This window comes from Boleophthalmus pectinirostris, unplaced genomic scaffold, assembly GCF_026225935.1.
Source record: "Boleophthalmus pectinirostris isolate CB_2022bp ecotype Guang Dong unplaced genomic scaffold, ASM2622593v1 HiC_scaffold_6, whole genome shotgun sequence".
NCBI lineage: Eukaryota > Metazoa > Chordata > Actinopteri > Gobiiformes > Gobiidae > Boleophthalmus > Boleophthalmus pectinirostris.
The window spans coordinates 13,609,803-13,630,814 of NW_026571447.1; the positions used below are offsets into that span (position 1 = coordinate 13,609,803).

Here is a 21,012-nt window from a genome sequence, read left to right on the forward strand (position 1 = left end):
TTTGCAGAGGTAGTAAAACTGTTGTACAAATACTATACAGGATGCCAACTAAAACTGGAATGCTAAAACCTGAGTAACTTCTTGCAAACAGGAGCTCCATAAATCTTGGGAAATTTGGCCTTTTCCCACTCACTATTTCATCTTCACCCTCCCCGTGCCCCCGCCCTCCCAGGATGCACTGGGGCACTCCTGTTTGACACACGCAGTGATTACCGCATCAAGCCTTTTTTAAAGCTACCAATTTGGCGTGCACATAAACGATCGGGGCCAGCAGACAAGATTGATGATGTTTGGAGTAGTTAACCATTGGTGCGCCCCGAGGGAAATGAGACTGAGCATGGAAAGAGTTAAGCTGCTGTTTGGCTAATGGGTAAATGAATTGTACTGGACAATGGCAATCTGTAATAACACCATCTGGACTGTATTTGCACGGATAAACTATTGTAAAACATAAAGTTGCCGCTTTATTATGAAAACAAAGGTGTAAATCTTATGTGCCAATTTGTATTTGAACACTGAAATATCTGTAGTTACTTTCCCAGGAAATTTAAGAAGTGTAACAGTGGGTGGGCTGTCCTGGTTCTGAAAGTTAAATGTATTATAAAAAAAAAAGAAATACTTAAACAAATAAATACTTGGCTGAGTGAAACAAAGCAACAGCCAAACCACATGTTGCCATGTGGTAACTAGGGATCATTAAGTATATAATTGGATCATGACCCATGTGAATATAATCCAAAAAATATGTTTCCAAATTGAGAAATTGTGAAATATATCTTCGCATTTAAAACTAGAAACGCCTGCCCTCTGTTGTCCATGTTTGTCAGAAAGGGGGATGAATGTGAGTGAATGTCTCTCCATAATAAAAATACAAATGTGATATATGATGTAGGGATACATCGATCCAGCTATTTAAGTATCTGCCGATAACAGATATCAACCAATACCAATGCAGAGATTGGAAAAGCTAGCCAGGCTGGCGCCACCTACTGCCTCCACTCAATTTCATTTCTCTCCAGCATCTAGGTCAGGAATTGGAATACACTACATGGTTCACAAAAACCCGGGAAGTGTGAGTCAATCAGCGAAGAAGGCACCAGTCAATCAGCGAAGACCCATACATTTTGTGTTGGCAGCGATTCCAGAGATCGAGGATTTAAAGCTGAAACTAAGAGAATGTTTGGTGAATTTTATCAAGGGGAAAGATGTTATTGCCCTTCTTCCTACAGGATTTGGGAAAAGCTTAATATACCAGTTAGCCCCGTTAGCGGTGCATTACATACATCATGACCAAATAGCAACAATTGGTTAAATGAAAAAAGTACCCGCCTGCTGTTGAGCGAATGAATTCTAACACTATGAGGTCAGACGGTTTCTACAAAGTGAAACAGACTGATGAATCAGGCTAGAAAACAGCACTTATTTCCTTAAAACTTTAAATAAAATAAAACAAAACTGATCCAGATGTGTAATGTATCTGTTATTTATCCTCCAAATCACTACAGAACAACTTTGCATAAATAAAAGTTTGATTATTATGAGACTTTTCTGGGCCAGATAGGAAGCTGATATCAATCTGAGACAGCAATTTTTTAAGTATTGGTGATGATATGCGATTCCAGTATTAGTAGCAATGCATCAGTAATATGATGCCAGTATTTTAAAGGTGTAACTTTTCTGAGTGTGCCACCTATTTGTCTCTACAGTATGTAGATGTTCTTGTTTTGTGTAGAATGATCCACAGTATGGCTATAAACTTCCACCTTGCATGCATTCAGTTACAGGTATTTTTATTGCAAGAAATGTATTAAAAAACTTACACTCTTAACGCAAGAATGGGGTCACATCTCCACCAATCTGATCTATAACTTGGATTATAGTATAAACTTGAATTTAAATATGGAATGTCTAGTTAAAAGACTTATAGTAGCAGGACAAGAGTACATTGGTAATATTGTACAATGGACTTTTCAGTTATTACTCTGGCTTTTATTGCTTGATATCTGCTACATTTTACACCCTTTAGTTCTGTGGGCCCTTTACAAAAGAGACTGTGTTCTTATCATCAAAGCACTTTATGGTCTTTTGGACATAGTCAGGCCTTTCAGCAGCCTGTCCTGTGTAACACTTGTTTGTCTTGATAATTAAAGAGACTGTTGTGAATGTGCACTGACCCTCCTCGTGTCCCTGTCCTTGAACACATCATCGATTCACTACAGACAAATCCTCGGGCAGTGAAGGCCTCATGCCGATGCACAAACACACTACATCTAAGTGACCGACTGTTTTTCATGTACATTTTTTCTACAGGGGTCACTGAGTGAATTTTACAGCACATAGATGTTAACAGCCTGAAAATGTGCTTCATTACCATAGTGGATAGAACTAATTCATTATATATAAATCTGAGGTGGATAGTACACAAAGTTTCATACCAAATACCATGTCAGAAAATACAGTATACTGTTTTTGTCTGACTATAAGTCACATTTTTTTCATGGTTTGGGTGACCCTGCGATTTATACTCCAGTGAGACTTATATATTAAAAGTGAAAGTGCGCTCTAGGCTTCTGTGTCAGTATCTGCTACAACAATGACTCCTGTACCACTGTCACTTCGTGCTCTACTGCACATGTCTCCAGCAGAAAAAGCTGCTGTCCTGCTGCAAGTAGTGAAATATTCAGCCAAAAATGGTAATTGAATAGCAAAAAGAAAGTTTGGAGTGAGTGAGAAACTTGTGAGGGACTGACAGAAAGCGGGAGTGAAGAACACAGCTTCAACTGGACAACAGCTGCAACAGGGAGGATGCACCATGCAACTTCCCTGGAAGTCATTGAATGGATTGACAAAGCCTGGACTTCAATGACAAACGAAACCATCCGGTTGGGATTCAGAAAAGCCAGAGTAATTCTAACTGGAACTGATGCTGAGTCTGACGACAGCTACACAGAAGAGAAAGTGGTGCTCCGTTTACCTCCAGAGGTTGCGGAGTTACTCAAAAGTGACACCGAGGATGAAGAATTCAGTAGATTTTGTGATATGCAGTATGGAGAGTTTGGTAAACTTGTTCTGTTCTGTCGTTTATGCTACAGTTATCTGAATAACTGTTCATATGTTACATTAACAGCCTGTTGTTCTCTATTCTATTATTATTACTAGAACTTGCCTTTCAAGATGAAATGTTGGTTCCTGGTCTCTGATTTTATAAAATAAATTTCCCCCAAAAAGTGCGACTTATTTTACTTTTTTACTTCTTCATTACGCATTTCATGGCTGGTGTGACTTATACTCCGGAGCGAGTTATAGTCCACAAAATACGGTAATGGCTACTGTATCATCTTCAGCATTTCAAAGGAGGCGCTGCTAAACAAGAGCTAAAATAGATAAAACCACAACCTCAAACCACTAATCCAAGACCTAAGCAGGACTAAGTCAGGACTAACCAGCACCAACCAATAATTTAAATAACCTAAGTCTAGACTAAACCAGGGGTAAACCCAGTCCAACACAGTAATCAACCAGGACTTAACAAATCACAACAACTGAAAGAAAGCAAAACCACATCTTAACCAGGTCTAAACAGGATCTGCAATATGTTCTGTACTCAACAACCGGTGGACAGAATGTAGTCTGAACCAGGAATATAGCTCTAGTAGTAGGGCTGGCTACTTTTTCGGTACCTATTCGTGTATTAATAATTATTTAGAATGATAAAATGTAATGGTAATTTTGAGAATTTTGATACTGTGTTTCAAGACACTTTTTGCTGACACTGATTACTACACATGGAGGTGTCCAGGAGACATCCGGAACAGATACCCGAGCCTCAGCTGCAACTTTTCTCGACATGGAGGAGTAGCAGCTTTATTCCTTATTGACTGAACTCCTCACCCAATCTCTAAGGGCGCCATGCCAGTCTGTGAAGGAAATTTGTCTTTTCTGTCATTAGCCAAAGCTCATGAACATAGGTGAGGTTAGGACTGTAGATTGAGCAGTAAATCAAGAGCTTTGCTCTTGGACTCAGCTTCTTCTTCACCACAACGTACAGAGACCACATCATTCAGACGCTGCACCGATCTGCCTGTCAATCTCACTCTCTTACTGTAAGCACCACCAGAAAATCCTCTGTGCATCCACCTTATTTGAAACCCACTGCACAGTAGTGTCTCCTCTGGGCTCCCATCTGCCAATCACATGCCCAATAAAACCACACCATCTCATCTCCACATTTCCCCGTAGGATCTCCCAGATTTACAGTACTTCCTGTTATTGTGTGCACTGTCCACAAGCACCACATGATAAATAGACCTTAAAATCTATTTGACTTTTGCTATCCCACAGACAGATAAAAATACCCAACTATTTACGACCAGGGACATGTAAAGTGAAAGCTTCAGTGTGGCATGCGGGCCTATTTTAGCTCTAAACCGCAGCCAATTGTGCAGCCTTGGTGGGAGCAGGAATTTCAAAAGCCCAAATATAATGACATACAAAGTAGCATCAATAATGTCAACAAGCAATCTGTTTTCATTCACAATTTTCCCACTGGTGGCCATTGACACGCTGCTGTGAATTTCAGATACCACACGCAAACACTCAGATGTAAGAATGGGTTAGTCAAATGAACGCCTTGGGATCTAGATGAAAGATGGTTGGCAAATGTCCAAAACTCCAGGGCAATTTAAAGAGGAGTTTCTCGGCAGAATTTATTTCACTACAAATTAGAGAATAGCTGTCCTCAAATGGCGTCTGGATCATGTAACAAGTACAGGAAGGCTATGAGGGAAAGGGTGGTTTAATTGTGCGGAGTATTGTTGTCTAGTGCATTCAATACAGCTAAAATAGGAAGTCACCAGGGTCAATTTAAGGCACAGTGAAAGTGATTATTATAAAGGCACTCTGTCATTCATGTCATCCTCACAACTTTTAAAATACTAAATTATAATGCTGAAATTGTACAGTTATGATTAATTGATAGTAGTTTACATTTCAAATTGTATTGAGCTTTAATTGTAACTGTTTTCCCTAAAAAAAACAATAACATAGTATTTATAAGATTGTACACACCAAAGGTTATTCTAATTAGGTCTGAGATATTTGGGAAAAAATATCGAAATGTGATTTGTGAATTGTTAATGATGCATCAATCCAATACTGGAATTAGATATTGTCACCAATACTGAGTAGATATCAGCTTTAGTGATTCGGATATATTCTGGTTAGACATATAAACTGAGACTATTTTCTGGTCGTAGTGGGATCAGAAAGTTACTGGAATCAGTATGGTACCTGAAAAAGCTCAGTCAGTGCATCCGTATGAATTGTGATCTGACAAGCATTGAGATCACGATTTCTGTTTTAATAATGGGATTTTGTTCAAACTCCACAAATGTGGCCAGAAGAATTGACAAAAAGACTGAAATATAAACTGACAAACTAATTCAACCATCACATTTTGAAACATGTCTGTACAGATCTAATACAGGGTAAGTGATTTTTTATGCAGAATATGACAGGATATTTTGCTGTTTGTGGAGATAATTGTGGAAATGACAATACTTCAAAAAACACAGCCTTTGCAATTTGCTAATTGTGTCTATTATGATTAATTTGCAGCCTTAATTCTAATCTAGGGTAATTCATCAGCAGGTTAATAGGTTAATAGGTTAACCTATATGTCTTTAATTCTACATCTTAACATTACATAAAAAAATAAAGTGTTTTAGATGGTGAATATTCGGCTGTATTAAAGAGTCCATATTACACTATTTTCTGATCTATGTTATAATGCTGTTTCCTCATCAAAAACATACCTGGAATTTTGTTTTCTTTCATTCATTTCATACAAACCCTGCATATTTCTTCTCTCAAACAGAAAACACTGTGTTCCACCTTGTGATGTCATGTGGCATACAACAAGTGCTCCACTGTGTTTTTAAACTCAAACATGTGTGAATACAACAGAGCACAACTCCAGACATGTTTTAGAGGGGTTATCAGCATTATAACACGGCTTGAAGCTCCAAAATGTCAATTTCGTGTAATATATGACCTTTAAGTAAAGCAATTTATTTGAATAGCCATGGGCACACATATATAAATTGAGTAAACTGTGAATTAGTTATAAAGACGCACACTGCTCATAGAGTCAGTAACTTCCTTGTAATTGAAAAAAATGTTCAAGTGGCTAACAACAAACACTCAAGTCTTGTGTGCGAAACATGTTTGTAATGGCTTGATTTGTGCATATCAATAATTAGAATGATATAGGTGTTAAGTCTGTACTTTATATACACACTACACACCATACCTGTGTCTGTTGGAGCACATAACAGCCTCTCATTAAGGTGGAGCGGAGGAGAGTGTAATCCAGATAATAACACGGTGCACACAGCTGCTGATGGAGAGCAGCTCAGGGCAGTGCTTTTTCCACTTCTACAGACAGGACTAGACAGGCCTGGACGCACAGCAGCTGTTCAACCTTAAAAACATTAAAAGACCATTAAAGATATGAAAAGTGCTGCACCCCCAGGCAATACGCAAGACTGGCTTGATAAGTTTTAGCGAAAAGGACAGTAATGTTAAGGTCATTTGGCACAGGAACAAAAACCTTTTTAACTACAGAAATTATTGAGAGAAAATGTATAATTCAGCTATTAAACTTAATGAAAATCAAATCCTTAAAATTCTACTTAGTAATTGTCAGTCAAATTTTTTTAGTGTTCAGTTGATAATAGTTCATATTTCAGTTGTCTATCAAATTAAGAGAGAGTATGTAAGATTTTGATTTAAAATTTCATCAACATGACCTATCCCCAAATAAAAGGTAGACAGACATGTTCTCTAAACTCCAGAACCTTCAGCCAATCATTAATCATTAACCAAGCAGGTTAAGGCACTGGCAACCCAGCTTTAGTTGTGTTTAGTTTAGTTATATTTTTAAAACAGAGTGAAGGCTTAAGTTCCTTTAAAGGTTCACTATTAAACTCTCTGTAGAGGGTCCACCCCCTACTTGTCTCGTGGTCCTGGAGATGTCATTGTGTTATTGCTCAGGAATGTTCTACAGTATAGCATTCAACTAATCTCTCTTGTATTGATTCAGTTCCAGATCTGATCTAACTTGGCCTGGTGCTGTCATTTGTCTCCAAGGAGCTACATGTAACATTTCAGGCAAAACAATAATGTCTCTATAGATAAGCAGTCTCCCCCAGAAAATCCACCTTTAATTCTGTTGCACATATTCAAAATGTGCTTGAACTGAATCCTTAACGGGCCCACATTACGCTATTTTCTGATCTTTGTTATAATGTTGTTTCCTCATCATAAACATATCTGGAGTTGTGTTTTGTTTCATTCACACATGTTTATCACACAAATCCTGTATATTTAGGCTGAGCTTCTTCCCTCAAACAGAAAACACTCCTTTTCATCCTTTCAACACCCATTGACCCCTGTACACCTTGTGATGTCATGTGGTAAGACAGGAAGTGCCCCACTGTGTTTTTAAACTCAATACACCTTCACTAGAATCATTTGGACCATTTCAGCCCTGGAATTTGCAATCTCTACAAAACTAAATATAAAAAAGAGCTGTTAAGTTGAAAAGTACCATTTCATGACATCACAAAGAGTTACAGAGCATTTTGAATTCTGGAGATGTTAATCGACTAATAATGAAGGTTTGAATGAAGGGTTACTCAAAAAAACAAACTGTAAATGAAACAAAACATAACTCCAGATCTGCTTTTGATGAGGTAACAACCTTATAACATGGCTTAAGGGGAACAAGAATCAGTTTTATATAATATAGGACCTTTAATATCTATACTATTGATTTTCTCTCTTTTCACATTTCAGATTGGTCATGTTTTGTTACCCATGTGTTTTCGACAACAGCAGCCCACACAAAACCATAATAAACCCCACATGTACCCCCTGACAATGAGCTGGAACACAGTCACTCTTCCCTGAACCTGAGTCAGCCATCCGTTTCCTGAGTATACCCCCAGCCCAGAAGAGTAAGCCCTATGTAGTGGTTCAACACAGCTCACTTCCTGCTTCTCTGACCTGGCATTCCTCTTTGTAAGAACAAAACACTAAATCAACATCATCTGCTTCGTGGTCAGCCTGTAGCCCTTTGGACACTCTGCCTGGAATGACCCCCACAGCTCCAGTCAACAACAGTGACAGTTGTGATAACAGGCTTTTCATTGGTAAACAGGCCCTCTGACACACGCACACCGACGGAGGAGAGGAGTGGTGTCAAAGAATGCTCCAACTGCTTGTAACGGTGACAGGTTGTGTTATGAAGAGCTGTGGGTGGAGGAAGCAGATGTTCGAAGGGTGCAGATGTGAGCTGTCTGTTTTTAAAGGTATAAAAAGGTATATAAATGATACTATGCAAAATCTGCAATTGTTGAGGTTTGCTGTTTCCTCATAAAAATATTTCTGAAGTGGAAATGGAGTCTAGTGTTGTCATGGCACTAAAATTTCAAACTTGATTTTAATACTAAGAATTAGGCTCCATACTTGTTTCAATACCAAAATTAAAACAAAAAACTATTTTTTCCTTCGACAACAGACTATAATTTTCAACACCACATAGCTGTACTTTGTTACCATGTGCTCTTATACTAGTTTTAATGAGCTCAAGATAGGTTACATTTTGCTCTGTTTAATAATTTCCTAAATTGGCCATACAAATTAGCCTCAATCTCTAGCTTTGTTGTTGCATACTTTGTATTTGTATTTATTTCTGAAAAAGGCAATGCATATTAAAAGACAAGAAAACAAACAAACAAACAAACAAAAAAACATACTTGTAAATGTGCAGAATTTTAGTAATTCAGTCTATTCAGAGTGTTTCTTTATTCAGAGCTCAACATTTTCAGTTTCACTCTGTGATATCATTAGTTGGTAAACCAGGAAGTCTTTCTCTACATTTTATATTCCACTTTTGGCCTTCAACAAAGTCAACACCTAAGATCTAAATTTGCAGTTTGCAGCCGTTATTTCTCAACCTTTGAACTTCTTGACTTCACAGTGTGCCCTCTGCTGGAAACGTTTTGGTATAAGTACAAATAACTTAATCGCCATCACAACAGAGTAACTTTAAAATATAAAATACAAATGCAAAGGTGCCCAAAGTTGCTCTTGATGAAATAAAAATAATGCAGTATATAGAACCTTCATAGAGACTTTTCTCTCTCACTGACCATGAACACTTTTGAACTTGAAGTCGACAGCTGCACTGGCTCCTCGCCACTCACCAAACGCATTAAGCACTTAATGATTTACCATCTCCGGACCAGGGGCAAGTGCTGACACGATCAGGACAGATCTATAAAGACATCTTTTATCAGCGCATCTCCAACAGCCCACTACAGTAAGCCTAGTTCAGTCATTCGTCAGGTGTGTGTGACAGAGGAATTCAAAAGCGTGACTCCCTCAGTGTGGAAACCCTCAGCAGCACCAGATATCAACCTTCATACAGTCATGATGTTTATACTGACGAGACAAGGCTCCACTATATGAACCCACAGACTTCACTTACAACACAAACTAAATTATACACCTGAATTGTGAGAGAAAAGTGTAGAAATGTGCCAAAAATATGCCAACTTTTAGAACACAATCTGTACACTTTACTCTGTATTTATACTTTACAGCTGTCGTCAACAACATTCTCTTGGGTGTGATAATAACTGTAAGCACTGCTCTGTCTAAAGCTCTGTTACAGGACATTGAATACTCATATAGATTTTTTTCTTGAGTTTTCTGACAATCTTAAAACTTTTGTTTGCTAATGTGTGCAATGTGCCTCCAAGGTGAACAGAGCATTTTGAGCTTTGGAGATGCAGAAAGTTGGGCAGGGTTAATGCAGGGTTACTCAAACACGTGTGAATGAAACAAAACACAACTCCAAGTATATTTTTGAGGGGGTAACTGCATTCTGGGTAAAGGTTTGGAATAGTCAATTTTGTGTAATATAGGACCTTTAAATTACATGAAATAGAAAATAACTATGACATGAATGCAACCTATTGTTTCATATAAATCTTAAATGCTTGATCAGACTGACCACCGTGAAAGCACTACTGAAATTCCAGTCTACTTTCGTGGTTATATAATTTCTTGCTCCATTGGGTGAGACGTCATAAACATCTCCCTGGCTGCAGCTGTGGCGGTAGGTTACAACACAAGCTGGACCTCATTTCCTCTTCAGCCACTACACCTACCTGTAAGTGCACGAAATCTGTGAATCCATTATGCAGATGTGTTTTGCTACATGTAACCCAAGGACTGGGCCTATACACTAAGGCAAAATTAAACAGATGAATAGAACTGTGCTATACATTATACATTCCTCTTTATGGGGTCCAAACTAAACAGTGTGTCTGCTTAAGTTACTGGATGGTAATTACATATACAGACATGTAATCTAATACAAGTTGTAAAAATAATCTGCTTAATTATGGCTGCACGATATAAAAAGATGGGATATTCCATTACCATGTTTTGCAATGTGATAACAATATTGATGCATTTGGTATTTTGATGGATCCGTATGTACGATTTAGGTTTTAAACTTCATAAATATGAGCTATCTATGCTCCCAAATACAAGGTAAACATGCTCAAATCAAATAATGCTTTTGCTGATAACAATTATGATGAATTAGCACATGACGACCCATTTCTGTTATAATTTGGTGTTTTGGTTGTCAAGATGATTATTCAATCAGGAAGCAGAATGAGCTTCACATGAGTCTCTCATTTGGGTTGCCAGTTTCAATTCTGAAATCCAGTTGGTTTAAACCTGAAAAGACTTCCTGATCTGAATGGTCACTACCTAAACCCCAGCACCTACAGCCAGTCATTCATGAGTGCTAGTGCAGCCTCTGAAGCTCAATGACTGAATTCCTGAGGTTCTGAGCTTTCACGTTGAGATATGGTTCTTTGATATACTGAGAAAACCTGGCAATGGCAAGGTTTAATTGCTACTTTTCTTTCTTTTCTTTTTTTTTAAAAGAAAGCAGCGATTTCATACTTTTTGACAAAGTATATTAAATAAAAATGTACATACCTTAACTAACGTGTACAAATAAGAACTTTAAGGAGATCAAAACATGGCTAAAATACTACTTAATAAAAGAGAATCATGAATAAAATCTGCCTTTTTATCATTACACTGTAAAGAAAACAGTAAATTTTCTGTCAGATGTTAAACTTTGTGTCATTACATTTTTATATTTTTCTTGCGATACTAATTATTATATTACACACTAATATAGTATCAATATTTTTGTGATATACCATGCAGCCCTAGTTGTAATTTGCTTATACAGCTTTTAAGTACTCCCTGTGTGCATTGAGTGTATTTATGTATTCTGAGGCTTGGAGAAATAGTGATGGCTCAGTGGTGGTGAGGCACTCCAGCCGTGGGGGGTGATGTTTTGCCTGGAGTCCAGACATACAGCGTGCACAAGCAGACAGTTACCCCAGAACACCCCAGCACTGCAAATAAACCATTAAAGGCTCACAAAGTATTCACTCAGGGCAGCTGGGCAGTCTACGAGAGGGGGAGAGGGGGAGAGAGGCGAAACCGAGCAAGGAAGTGTGGAATAAGCACCATTAAAAAAGTCAACTTCTTAAACTTAATGTTGGATGTTGTAACTTAGTCCTGTAACATATTACAGTTATAAATAATACAAATTAGTAACTGTAACTCATTAATTCATGTTCTGTTTAGTTTCACTGTTTTTAGATTGCTGAACTATGACCAAGTAACTATATACGTCTATGGAGCTCAACAGTCACGCCCACTTCGAAGTCGACCCTAGTTCCAGAAGTAAAATTTCCATTTATCTTTCCCATAGACTTTCAAATATTATGAGTTCAAAGACATCATGGAGGCTGAGCAAATGTTTTAATAACTTTGTGGTTTATAAAGATTCAGAAATACATTTTAAGTAAAATTATTCACTTTATTCCATAAGTTGCCGTGGCACCGCCATCATGATTTGGGTTGTATTATTTTGTATGGGGTTGCCAATCCTAACAGCAGTTAAGTCCAATACGAACTATAAAGCTGTTTTAAAGCCTCCTGAGAATCATTACAGTGTGACTTATTGGCGCACATGAAAACGGAACATTTTACATGAATGAACCGGCTTTATGTCATATTTAAGATGTGATATTTAAGATGTGACGTGCTTTGAGTGCTTTGAAGGTGGAAAAGTGCTATAAAAAAATGTGACCATTTACCAAAATGTTTCCCAAATTCTCCATTGACATGAATGGGATCCCCACTTAACTGGAAGTGCCACCACAAAACAAGCATGATTTAGGAGCAGTTGGAGACAAAAGTGGGTGGAGTGGAATAAGTTGGACAGATATTATGGTCAGTTAGTTACCACACAGCTGATTTGCCCAGAGCAAGCTTTCAAAAGTCTAATATAATTTTTTTCCCTGTAAAATCTATGAGAAAAATGAATGTTAAATTTCAGAACTAGTGGAGGGCAGTCACTATTGAGCTCCATACACTCAAAAAAATGGCCAGACCCAAAGTGTAAAAAAATTGCCATGATTAGTGTACTGTAATAATCCAATTGAAGAGCATCACAATAACAGAACCTCTGTCTAATAACGGTTAGATTGGTGAGAGACCATTAGCCTTTAAGTCAAATGAAAACTGAACAATGGAGGGAATTTAAAGTAACAACTAAGGACAAGAATTAACATTTTAAAACATTTTAGAGCTGGAATTCAAGTTAACAGCTACATTTTACCTTTAGTTTAGAAGAGGTGGGCAATTCCAGGGCTGAAATCATCACAATGATTCTAATGAAGGTGCATGGAGCTTAAAAACACAATGGAGCACTTCCTGTATTACCACATAATATCACAAGGTGGAGCAGTGTTTTCTGTTTGAGAGAAGAACTCAGCCTCAATATTCAGGATTTGTGTGTTAAACATGTGTGAATGAAACAAAACACAACTCCATTAAAATGACTTACACTTTTTCGTTTTCTAGTACTTAGTCTCGGCTCTTGCACTCTGTCTGACTCCTTGTGCCTGCATTCTGAAACATAAACACAGCTGACACCTTTGTCGTAGTAAAACAGACCCTCTGCCCTGCTCCTGCCCCTACGCTCATTCATATAAATAATACAAAACTACAGGCCTTTCATGTGACACTTTAATGCCCTCTCATTCACTTAGCCCTTGGATACTGTAACGAAATGTGAACTACGGACAAAGCTCTGGTTCTCAGGTTCTCTTCAGAGTCCAGGTGTGTCGAGTGAAACTGTGAAACTGCTGCAGAGGTGGTCAGAATGCAGTCCAGTGTGGGCCTCATAAATAACAGCCCAGTCTGTGCTTTTACAGCCAGATTTACAGTACAGTCATTTAATATGGAGCTTAAGGCTTACTATGAATTTTACACTTCACCATCTGCACCTGCATGCCCTCAATGGACTGTTTGACTTGCACAAGAGCCATGTTGTGTGGATTTAAACTGGAGATAGAAAGATATTTGGACTTTTTAGCGTTGTATCAGCCTTATATCTCCAGCACGGGCCAGTATTTTGTTTTGGTTGATTTGCTGCCTAAAAATACACACAAAGGCTTATTTTAAGGCGTTAATACAAAGATATAGCTGCACAAAATGTGACTACACAGCTCTCTTAAAGGTTTGTGGTTAAAAAAGGGCTGTACCCAAAAACAAAAAAATTCTTGTACCGCACACCACACCAAATTATGTGTCTGGTCTGTGGAGAGGCAAGCATGTTTACAATCAGCATGCATGTTTTTAACAATTTAAGGAATTTTAGAGCAACAAAAACACCTGACATTAAACAATGCATGTAAAATTTTGCCTAATTTGTTCTCTAAAATGTTACAAATGGATCTTTAACTTGGCTATATGGTCACTTTAGCATTAAGGATATATAGTTATAGTTGAAATTGTCTTTAATTTGGACAGATTGTCAACTCTTTTTCAGTTTGAGTCAAGATAAAAATGGAAATCTAAAAAACTCAACAAAGCCATATTCTTAATAGTATTCAAGTATTTTTTTTAGATAGCTTAGATCAGATTTGCACAAAAGGACCAAAAACTATAATAAAGAATAGTCCAATAAACAACATGCTAACCTCATCAACTTGAACATGCATGCTATTACTCTGAATAATTCTCCATGTTCTCAGGGGTAAATGGCTCTTTGGCATTTGATTTGTATTAACACAGGAAGAGATGATATCTGCATAATGTGCTCTCTCAGAGTGTTCCCTTTATCAGTGTTTTTCCAGGCAACTTTGCACAGAACGCCGTGTTACTTCCAAAAACATGAAATGATAGCTTGGCACCCACGTTTTTCAAATACATTCATTATCTTGAAGGAAATGACAGGCTGTCGAGATCTTGAGCCACTAGTGCCTTTAAAAAGCCTTTCAGAAGGTAGAGCCTCTTAAGAAACGCAATGAAAAGGAAGGGCTTCAATTTATATGTCTAAACAAGTACACACCCGCTCTCTTTGCACTAATCTGTTGTCATGCAGGGTAATTTCAGAAAATAGAGATTCACAATCAACAATTCTACATGTACGATGGAAAAAGAAAATGCAAAAAGACATATTTTTTACATTAGCTTTGGACAAAAAAAATACCTAACCCACTCACTTTGCATCTCTTAAGCGTCTTGAGAAGCTGCAGTTCCACATTCCAAATTCAAACAAAATTTCAAAATGCAGCGCTACAATGACAGCAAAAATATTAAAGGTCCACTTTGTCTTGAATGTTCCACAGTATGGCATAAAACTTATCTAAGGAGACCGGTGGAGAAGAGGCATCCCTACTCACAGTATGAATGCATGTCTTTCAAGGTATTTTTCAGTTATAAATACCAGAGATAAAATAAATGCTTGCTATATATGTTAATGCCATACTGTGGAACATACATATAACATCTCCATGGCGACAAACATATAACCATAAAACATTACACAGTGCACGTTTAAATAAATTAAATAACAAATTGTGAGACCATAGTTAACTGAACTGCACAATTTATTCATAAAGAAACATGTCCAAATCTTGTCTTGTCTCGTTCTCATAGACAGAATCTTGTAAAAATTCTGCCCCATCCTTATGCTGAAATATTTCTATATCATAATACTAAATTTGGTGAAACAGCACTGATATTGTGGACTGGTGTATCAATATATCACTAAGAGTATTTTTGGTATATTTTACAAAATTATTCTGTGACAGGCAACAATTTTGTGGCTTGTTTAAAAGGAAGCATGTCTATGCAATACATTTAACATATTCATGGTTTTGATGATTCCATTTTCTTTATATTTCTGACATTAGGTTTGTGCAGGTAGTGGTTTGGCTGCAAAATTTACTATTTTTGCATCTGCCAAAGCCTAAACAAGCATGCATATATGGGCAATACAAGTAAAATTAAATGAGGAAAAAGTAGGGAAAATAAGGCACTCAAAGAACAAAAGACTTCCTAAGCCAACCAAAACAGTCAGTATATTTGTGTTTTGTTCTAGGCCAGCCACCCATAACTACAAATAACACATTTTTTGTAACAATGTGAAATTCAAATGCAAATGATGTATTGTCTGACAAAAGCACACATCTGTGCCCTCAGTTATTGGATAGAGGAGATAATCAAATAATAAAATAAAAATACTCTGTGGAAGTCCAAAAGGGCTCCATCAGCTGTCATAATAGGCCTATAATACTCCCCACTGACACTGTGTAACTGGAGCTTCACGGTGATGGACAGCCATGACCAAAGCCCTCATATCCCACTGAGCCAGTAGCACGAGGCTGGCAGGTAGCTCACCTCCAAACATGGGCATAATGAGGACAGACTGACGAGAGCACTCTGGAGACACTACTTCTGTTTCAAATATCCGCTTCTCCAACTCTGCAGCTCCACTCTCACAAATGGAGATTATTGCTTTTGCCTTAGGTTTATTCAACAGCACTTAAATGTCTCAGTCCCAGTGGAACCTCTCAAAAGTGGTGTGGATAATGATATGGATCTGTGATGTCTGAAGCCTTAATCTTCCAATCTGTAAAGATCATTGCGATATCGTTCAAAAATGTCATGTTTTTCAAAAAGCATGTTAAAGCAGCTCAGCCTTCATCATGGTCTGAGTGAGTGACAGGTGGATGTAATAGATGGAATTAACCAATCTCCTTTTATTTGATGGCTTTAGTTTCTCTTAAAGGGGCACTAAGTAACTGTTCTGGCCACAGCAAGAAAACTGATATTCATAGTAGGAAAAAGCTAACCTTACCAGCAAAATATATTCTTGTGATATTTGTGAGTTCACAGACTCCAAAGGCTGGATGGAACAAAAGTTAGCTTTTTTGGCTTGCTCTGCTGTGGTGAAGCTTCGATCAATCAGATTCAAATATTTGCCATCACGCTCTTTTTTTTCCAATCACTTTCGCCAAGAGCCATCCCAGACTGATAATGTATAAAGCTCAATTCAGAGAGAAACATCAATCTGGCATGAGTCAGGTTAGGAAAAAGCATCTGCAAATATAACAAATGCAAGATCGATAATTTTGCATTATGCATAAAATTGAACATTTTAGTCAGAGCAAACAAAAATCTCCTTGGAGATAAGCTGGTGGCATACCCTTACCAGAAATGTTACATATTGTACCTTTAAGCCAATATAAAGCTAAACCAAATAGCTACTTATGTGTAAATAAATCTATGGAAGTCACCCCAAACCCATGACCCTATGGAATTCACATGCACCTCAATAAGGACACGTTTTGGTCCAGACAGGCCGTGTGCTTCTTCATGGCTGCTTAGTAAAACCTGGGGAAATCCTACTTTTGGGTTTTTTTGTAAGTGCCACTCCACCCATGCCTCGGTGGGAATGAGGAAAAGAGGACGGCAGCACAAGAATGACTGAATCCTATGTGATTGTGTGTCACCGAACTCATCCTGACGGGGTAGAAATAGGCCAGAGAACTCAGCAGAGCGTACAGTTGGGAGGCCAGTAATGACTAGTTCAGGGCTCCATTTGGCTTTCTGTGGGAAGAGACAGGGATCATATGCAGACACAGGCAGTAAGTACAAGTATATGTGGTTGTAGGAGGTGAACTTTTCTTTACTTTTTGCCCTAAAGTTAAATTGCTTGTGGTGAAAATTGTTGCTTATGTTGAGAAAGTTGGCAGACAGGAAAGAAAATAAGAAATCACTGGGTACCCAAAATCATATACATAAAACTGCATATGCGCTAAAGTAAATCCTATATCTTTAACCACATCCCATAGTTTAGCATACTGTGGGACTATATAGACACATCCAAGTTTAAGTGAGCCACATCCTTGTATGGACTATGTACCCGATGGTATTATTTAAACATCCCAACCATTTCTATTTCAGGTGAGCGTATGCCAATGAAAACAGGGCCAACTATGTAGACAGTTAAATCAACATTGTGCCAGCCGACTTTGGTTTGAGGAATGAGGTTTAAGAGTTTGCTTTTACAGATTCAGATGAGATGTTGGGTCAAAAGATATACATTAACTGACAATGAATATTAATATTCAGTTTAAAGGTACACTGTGTAACTTTTCAGCTTGCGGATCTGCTCCTTTGAAGATGCTATTGCTTTGCCTGTAATGTTCAATAATATGGTATTAAACTTAAGATGCATGTATTCAATTATGGGCGCATGGGTGTATTACTTACTGTGAGTGGGGTAACCTCTTCAATGATCTCACTTGTAAAATGGCCTGGTGGCATCTCCTGCATGTTTCTATGGAGATTGAGAAGTTTAAAGCAATAACATCTAAATGGAGACAAGCAACTGAAGGGCCCTCTACAAAAAAGTTACACAATGTACCTCTAAATGACAACATTATATTTTTGCCTATAGTTGGATATCTATGAATCTTTACGCTATGTCTCCCTAAACATCATCACAACAAAGAGCTGCCGGACCCTGCTAATGACCCCACCTATGGATAGCAAGAAGAATAAAGATGCATGAATTGCTCAAAATGCAACTATGGATAAATGAGAAGTGAAAAGTTTGACATAGTCAGAAGCTCTTAAAGAACAATATTGCTTGAGCCTGCTATATATATATATAGTTATAATCTATGAGTTATAATCTATGAGACCTGTGGATTATTATGTTAGAATGTGCACATTTTAAAATGAAATATTCATCCAAAACTTAATAAAGGAAACAAATCTGCTGACTCCTGCCTTAGAAAATTGCAGTGCTTTGTTGTAACGTCATCATAACCAAAAAAATACGGCAACAGCTATGGATAAGCTCCAGATCACGCTAGCTAGCAGCACTTTAATTTGTACCAAAATTACTATGCAATTACCTGCCAAGTCCTATGGATTCCTAGCAAAACATCTAAGTAACAGATTTAGTGTAAATTATGAGAAGACTAGAGGTACATTTGTTCTAAGCGTTCTTAGCGTCTAAAAATTATATGTTAGGCATACTTAAAATTGGTCACAAATGACATACTGTCAGTTTCACGTAGCATTCCTAATTAATCATACAGTTCTAACCCTTGGTAGACTGCAACTGGCAAAATATGAATGTGCCAGAGACTTAGGGAGCTGTACTGAGTCAATTATAATATGCAGAAATCTACTAAGGCATCAATCACTATCACTTTTAATTAGCAGTCTATTTATTCAGCCGAACTCTTCCTAAGTCTGAAATCACACTCCTACACACTCTCCATTTACCAGTAGAAAAGTTTGGACGTGACTATCTCCTGGACTTTTACCAGAAATGACGCAGACACCATTTCTGCTTCAGCGCTGTATCTTACATCTACTGTAAGCAAAGTGTAAAATATGTTTGAGGACTCTGGTGATTCAGTGGGGCCAGCGTCGTGCAACTTTTGGCAAGTTATTTGAGGATAAAGTAACAGCCCTCTACACACTGCATTTCAACCTGGGGTGACTCAGAAAGACAAAGAGAAAGTATTAGTAGTTTTATTGAATTTTGCTATTCAGACCACAGCAGAAGATATTGCGATGAAGGACGTTTAGGAGATGTCTTTCCTTTGGGGCCTGGACACTGGAGGTGGTAGAGGTGAGGCTAAAAAGAAAAGTTGACAATGAGTGGATGAGGAGGGTGAAGAGGACGATGAGACGATGAGGAGAGTGAAGGGGACAATGAGAGGATGAGGAGAGGTATAAGAAATGATGGGAGGATGAGGAGGTGCTGGGGAGGTGGTTTATTGTTTATTGTTTTATTAGGATCCACATTAGCTGCTCGTATGACGGCTGCGAATCTTCTTTAATCATTACACAATAAAATTAATTATATTTACGACATTACGAATAAAAAGATGCAGTAATAGGGCTGTAAGCTTAGTGTAAAATATATCTGATGACAAGCTTAGTACAAGTTTTGACAGGTTATTTGAGTAAAAAGATACACTCCACTATAAAAACTTAGCTCAAAACCTGGTGATAAAACCAAATGACCCGAAGCACTATAACAGATATCTTGCATTCAGACACCAGGTTTATGAGAGACTTATAATACAAGCTGTAACAATGAGCTACTGTTTGGGACGCTCTCTCTGTCATAAACACTGAAAATGGATGTGGTGTGTACAAAGCCAGGATTAAACATCATTAAATCATAAAGCCTTTGTCAGGGCTGGTTACGCCTTAGAATGAGCCTGCACTGATTACAGCAGCTCTGAACTCTTACTCTTTGATTGGACAAGATATTTACACGCACAAAGCAGAGACGTGGTTTTCTCGTGAAGAGGAGGAAATCCAGTCTGTTATCAAAAGAGCAGGATAAAGAGTAGGCGGAGGGCTTAAAGAAGAAGAGGAGGTAACAGTCCACGCACAGTTTGGGTAAATCTACCATCTTTAACAGCTTGTGGTTTCTCGTGGTGAGGGGTTATCAGAGGTTTTGGGTAATGAATCACTTCTCACTCATGTACCAACACAGTGAGTGCCTCAAGTTACAGTCAAAATAAAAGGCCTGCAGTGGTTTAATTACAGTCACCCCATAACAGGATATTTTAGATAAGGGCAATAAACATTGGTTACCAGACCAGCCAAAGCCACATGCTTTGACTAAACTTTACAAAGACAAACATGGTGGTTTACACGAAAAAAAAGGGGAAAAACAACACGAAGGACTGAGAAACATTGCGTATTTTTCCAGAATCAACAATTGAAGCACCAAACTATTATTTATCTCAGGTAAAAGAAGTTATACATTTTGTTCTGAATGTTAAAATCATTTTGGAGAGGAGACGTCTTCTGCATTTCTGTACTACAAATTAGTAGTTGTGGTTGAGCTGTCTCAAATTAGGATGCAGGATTTGAACCTTCTATTGCATAGCTTGAGTTCCTTCTGGATTTGAACAGAATGTAGAAGGGACTGGCTGGTCATTGGAGTAAGCATTGCAATTTACTTGATGATATAATTCTTCACTCATCTCCATAGCAACAAAAGTAGTCATCAGGACAATATAAGACCAGTGTTTTTCAGAATGTATTCCATTTGGATCTCGGGCCGTCTATCACTGAAACCTTTGTAATTTACTTCGCAGTCTGTACAATTTGTATTTCAGTGTGTTTCAATTGTGTTCCAAGCTAGAAGGTAAACATGGCCAAATCAAATATAGCTTTCACTGCTGTTGGGATGGCAATTACTGAAAACTTTATAATTTAGTTTGCATTCTACAAGTTATGTGGCACAACTGTTAATCTGATTCTTCATTCCAAAAACATTGTTCATGATGGGCAGCTTGTTTATGTGGTCATTTTGTGTTTTGGTTCTCAATATGATTACTCAGTGCAGGAGCAGTATGAGCCGTGGGTTTGAGCTGCCACTTCCTATGACTAAACCCAGTTGGTATAAACTTAAAATGCCTCTCTCTGACGTGAATGGTCTCTACCTTAACCCCAAGACCTGCAGCTAATCAATAGTCAGTGCTAGTGCAACCTCTGCAGCTC

General features: G+C 37.9%; 1 protein-coding gene across 1 annotated transcript in view; it reads right to left on the reverse strand.

Annotated features, from left to right (window-relative positions):
• Positions 1 to 6,326, reverse strand: part of eva1ba (eva-1 homolog Ba (C. elegans)) — a 49,821-nt gene extending 43,495 nt beyond the window's left edge. The window contains exon 1 of the mRNA XM_055163630.1: positions 6,311 to 6,326. The gene's annotated coding sequence lies outside the window, so the exon portion shown is untranslated. The remainder of the gene's footprint in view (positions 1 to 6,310) is intronic.
• Between the last annotated feature and the right edge of the window lie 14,686 nt (positions 6,327 to 21,012).